The following is a 5,909-nucleotide window of genomic DNA, read 5'->3' on the forward strand; positions in this document are numbered from 1 at the left end:
GACAGATTGGGAGGTGTGTGGCTAATTGGGGTATTTTCTGCATGTAAAGTAGAACTAACGAAATCCAGATTTGCAGGGAGCTGTGTCCAATGTCACTGAAACCTCAACTCACAAAGCATCCTCCACATCCTGCCCCCACCCCATCAATGGATTGTAATCTCAACATCACCCACCTCCCCAGCACCACAGGTTCCTGATTCTTTCCTTAGGTTTCCAGCAGACATCAGGAGCTCCTTCTTACTCCCCAAATGTTGTCTAAGGAAGAGCAGTGCTATTCTGGTGGGCTGGGAGCAGGCCATGGACTAACTGACAAACAGACTGCATGTATTTATCCATCAAAAAAGAGAGGGCACAGTGTGGTCTTTCCTCACTTTAGGAAGCACTGAGAGGCTCTCTGCCCCCAGTTATCTGTTACTTTTATCAAAAGATATGAAATATCTTCAGAAATATGAAATACTTGAGACCCTTCTCCTCTACCAGATTTTCTTGCAGTCAGTCCTCTGCTCCAAACTTACTAGCATAAGGTGTGACATACAGGTAGAAAACAAGATAGACTCTAAGTCTTCCAAAATACAAGAACATATGGGAATATGGATCAAGCCTCTGTGGTTAATGCAAGTGATGAATTAGACATTCAGCTGTTTTCATATTTCTCTTCCATGCAGTAAGAGCACTTGTCTTACGTCTCAGAGAACATGGTGTTTTCCATAAAACTGTGAAAGAAAAATGTTAATCGCACCAGGACTCACAGAGAAAATGACATTTTGGGGTGATGCTACCATTGTTATTTTATTCCTAAGAGGTACTCAGTTTCCATACACTAGCACAGAGTGGAAATTGACTGTTTTTAGAACATCTTTATTAATTATAAGGCCCTGTAAGGGACCCTAATTTTTTTTTAAAGTATGCTAAGACTAGGTCAGCAAATAAAATTGGAGTAAGCAGGCACACAGAGGACAAACCAAGAATAATTTATACATGTGATGGGCGTGTTTGACAGCTTTTGTTATTTTTCAAATGTAAAATAAAGACCCATCCTGCCATATCACCTTTATGCAAACTGTGCTGTCAAAATGCAAACTGTGCTGGGTGCTGACAATTTGCAAGAGAGCTCTAAATCAGTGATGGTCAGAAATGAGGAAATGAACCACTAGAAATTTTATTCAATATCTGCCCTTTTCCTGTGCCCTTCTCTGTGCTGCCTTTTGTATGTCCTATGCCCATTGCAGTGCTTTTTGCAGGGGTCATCAAACATGGGCTTGACCCAGGTTTGGTCTGTGGAAGTAATGTGCTTATAAATATGTACCAATTTGGAATTTTTTGTACCTGATCACAAGAACAGAGCAAGGCTGATTAGAGTGAGGGATGAAGAATGATCCCCTTCAGAATAAGAGGGGAAGAGTGTAAAATGTGATATGAGGAGTATGAGGACTTGGTAGAAGGTGTGCATGAGGGAGGGACACAGTGAATGACTTGAGAAAGTGTAGAAGTTTAAATATCAAATAACCCAACAGATGATGGAATCTACCAGTCCATGTGCAAGATGCTAATAACTGGGATGAAAAAGATATTCTAGTAAGCACTTGCTATGTTGTGGTTCAAGCGCTTACTGTTTATGATGGAGTCAAAAAACTTGAACCTGCAGCTCAAAAGGGCTTCAGGAGCTGTGAGAGAGTGAGTGAGTGAGTGAGCACTTCTGCCCACTCATGTTCTTCAGATGGATGGTGCTCCCACCTTGACTATTGCAGATTCTTTCTTTTGTATATCAACACTGATGCCATGGGTTGCTGAAAAACACAGTTGCCAAAAGCATCTCGATCACCCACTGCTTTGTATGTATTGTCATCTCTGTAGTTCCTCTGACAAGATTTCCATTGCATGAGGATTTTTGTTCTGTGACTTTTGACCACCAAAAATCATCATGCTTCCAAGGAACCATCTGTCCCTGCCCTTGACTAATCCCCCTTTGGCCACAGCCCATTCTCTTGGGTATCTAAAGCCTCAGCAGCCATAGCAGCATCCATCAGCCACACTGCTGTTTCCTGGACCACATTTCTGCTGTCTGACATATTGCTCAGGTTTATTTCATAATTTTTGCTTTTAATTCCTTCACCTTAGGCAGGCTTGGCAGCTTTCTGTAACCCAGAGCTTTTCATCAGTTCTCATCCTCCACTCCATCCATTGCCAGCATCACCCAACCTCCGTAGTTTTTAATCTTGCTCCACAAGACATTTCTATGCCTTCTCTACAGCCTGTTATGCTGAGGAAAAAAAAAATCTGTTCATCACACCTCCCCACTCAGCTCATTGAAATTAGTGCTAACCACTTGGTCTTGCTACAAAACCCTGGAAAAATATGAGAGAAGACTGGTAACACAAATCAGAAAAGAATCTCCCAACCTTACCCTGGTATCAGCAGCACCAATATGTGTGGCTTAGCAGATCCCTTCTTGATCTTTTAGTTGTCACCTTTATTCTTCCTCTTCCTTCTCCATCTGTTTCTAGTCTTCCATTCCTAGTTGATGCTGAATATAAATTAGACTCCTCAGCAGGGAGACCATCTTTTCCCATTTATTCTGAACAGCACAGTACATTTATGAATCTTATCTTTAAATATGGTTTAAATAATTAATACATAGAATTAATAAATAGAGTTAATACTCTGGAAAACAGAATACATTCCAGGTTGGTGGCATCTCCCAAGGAAAACATTGATTTTATATGAAAAAAACCATAGAGGGCAGGGGGCAAGATAGTAGAAGATTTGTACACACTGGCTTAGCAGGGAAGTGTGGCAGATGAAATGCTATAGAGCCAAACACACATAGTATGAACTCAAAACTGATGAAACCAGTGGCAGTAACAGAGATGCACTGAACAAGCCATAATCTATAAAAGTGCAGTTCAGAGAAAATTGGCCAGTCCTTATTCCTTATCACGGAGCTTGCAGTTGCTTTCTCTCAGCATGAATAGCATTTTTTTTTCATCTAGAAAATCTCATTCTAGGTTTCTGCATTTTTTTCACTTGTTACCAAATTAAAATCCTATTAAGCAGCACACCTGCAGTGGATTCATCCGCAGAGCAGTGTGCTGTAGCTTTTAATCCAATTCCACACCTTCACAACATACAATATACTGCAAATCAGGGCACGAAGAGACTGAGGGTATGCTATTCCTAGCTCTGTTGGCAGAGAGCAAATCAAACACTTTGGTTTGTTAAAAAGGGAGAAAAAATAGGACATAGTTAACTACTTGACTTGTAGGAATGGTAAGTGTTCATATGAGTGGTCTGTATAAACCAGGATACAGAGATCAAGAGAAATCATTAACAAAAATGATCAAAAAATGAGAGCAAAAACATGACCCTGCTTGAATTCAGTGTCAAAACTTCTGCTGCCTTTAAGAAAGCCAGAATTTCAGCATGAAAAAGCAGTGCCCATCAGGAGAGAGGCTGAGACTGTGTGTCAGCTGTAATCCCTTCTATTCATTTTCAAAACAAAGTGTGAGAAGTGTGAATGATGTATTCAAAGGGGATATGCCCTTCTGCCAGACCTTTGCCATCCTATGATGAACCCCAATATGTGCTTCCTCTTGTTGGGTTTATTTGATGTAAAATAAGGCTGGATATCTATAAAATACATCAGGTTCAGCAAGTAAAAATAGAGAAGACTTTTTTGTTCAATGAAGGGAGAAACAAATGATTTACAATTCCTACAGTCAAAACATTTCCATGTTTCTTTTCTAATTTTCAGCACATCCAGGTGATTTAGGAAGAGAAAATTATTATATCATGTACTAAGTTGGATCTTCAAGTTGGAAAGGAAACATTTCTTACTCAAAAAGATGAAATTATATTTCTTTGCCTCCAATGAACAGCAAATCTTCAGAGAAAAGCATCCTGGCTGTAGCATTCTATATGATATGATATATCTATATGATATATGATTCTTACTTTTTGATAAAAGTTTAAGAAATACTGTTTTCATTCTCTTAAAGATCTTTTTTTTTTTTAATACAAAATGCAAAACTGGGCTAGCAATGCAATTATTTTAAGTTGTCATGTGATTTGATTTTGATTATTTGAATAAATCTTCAAAAGATAAAGGTGAAGTACTTGTGGCTTGGTTTTATGTATTTCTTGTATGTTTCTGTTGTCAGTAAAGCTGAAGATGTACCTGAGGTAATCATGGTAAATTATCTGGAAGCTACAGCATAAATGAATGACTCTGTGTTAATGCTGCTTTGTGTCTATGGTGTTTAATTTAACATTTATATTTATTGAATAATTCCTGTCTTTAGAAATTCCTGCTTTATTTACCATTTCTGCAGGATACAAGAGTCAGTATCTCACATAATTCTATTAAACAAAATAAAATAGGCTGTATATAATTATACTATTTTATTATGTTCAAAACTAGGTTGTTTGGGCTTGTTCTGTAAGTAAAGTACAAGCAAAGACATTTATAAAGAGAAACTCTGGCATAAATTCATAGAAAATAGTACATACAAATGATGAGATTTGTATCTTGCATGCATCAGATTGTGTGAGGAAATTCCCTGAAACACCATGGAAATGAGGGGTTTGGCTATTTTTGAAGAGCATGTCTGCAGTGAGTTGTCTGTGCCTGGTTGCTATTTCAAGAAGGGACAACTGCTTCGATATTTTAAGAAGGGACATATCCTGAATCAGAGAGAAGCACTTGTCAGGAGCTTGGGAGGCTTTCACTCATTTTGGGTTTGGAAATCTACATTGATTTTCCGCTCGCATCTCCATTCCTCTGTCTCAGCTCAAGCTCTGAAGTGGGAATCAATTTTCAAAAGTGTGGTATTGCAGCAGATGTAGACAGGACCACATGCTAAAGGAAAAGGTACTCGTGTATTCAATTCTGCAGATAACATTAAGAGTTTCGTGCCAAAATTACATTTTCTTGGGAAGTATCTTCACAGTCAGAAAAAATTATTATGGTCTTAAGGCCCATTATACCCATTTCCACTACTCCTTAGGTTTTTATGGTGAAGGAAAAAATGGAACAGGGTGCATAGGAAAAAATATAAGCTAAAAATACTCAGTGTTCTCCAGTCTACTTTTATTTATAAGAGTTTAAATTCTAGATTAGATATACCTGTTCTCATGGCACAATTAAGCAGAAGTTGTGTCAGTAGACTGATCTTGGAATCTGTTCTTCACAGATATGAAAAAGTAAGATGTACCTGAGAACATCTTTTAGATGTACCTGAGAACTTTCTGACAGCAAAGGCTTCTGAGAGATTCATTCTTCCCTGTCTCCTACTGAACCTGTGTTCCTTAAATAATTTGCATTAATGCAATGGAAGTTGACAAGCATGTGTTTTAAAGAATTACAGCTTTGCATTGCCATATCGAACAGGTCTGCTGCCAAGAAAAGAACTGTATGCACATGTGCCTTTATTAAATTGGGCTATTGATATAAACTCATATACATGCAAATCTTTGCCTGATTAAAATCTCGCCTGGAAAGCGTTTAATAGTAGCTCCATACATTTGCATATCAAAACCACATCCCTGCAAGCACCAAACTAATGCTGCCTGCCACCTCGGACTTGGGGTATTGCTGTGACTTGACCCCAGTGCCTAAACGAAGCTTTCCCTGCAACGGGAGCGTTCACATGGACACTCTCCCTCGTGGATCATCTCTTCTTTAAAAAAAAGAGAGGTCGCACCGCCTCTGCCCGGACAGCTCCATCTTCTTGGTTTTGTGGGGCGTGTAGAGAACTTCATGCGTGCGGTACCTGCTGGACCAGCACCTGAGCCAGGGGCTGCAGCAGTCCCCCAGTGCCCCGCAAAGGCAGGGTCCCCGCGCGGCAGGGCCGGGCTGGGGGCAGGCCGGCGGGGCGATGCGGAGCTGTCCGAGCGCGGCGCGGCGCGGCGCT

Source organism: Onychostruthus taczanowskii, unplaced genomic scaffold, assembly GCF_017590055.1.
Source record: "Onychostruthus taczanowskii isolate IOZ18803 unplaced genomic scaffold, ASM1759005v1 scaffold58, whole genome shotgun sequence".
Taxonomy (NCBI): Eukaryota; Metazoa; Chordata; class Aves; order Passeriformes; family Passeridae; genus Onychostruthus; species Onychostruthus taczanowskii.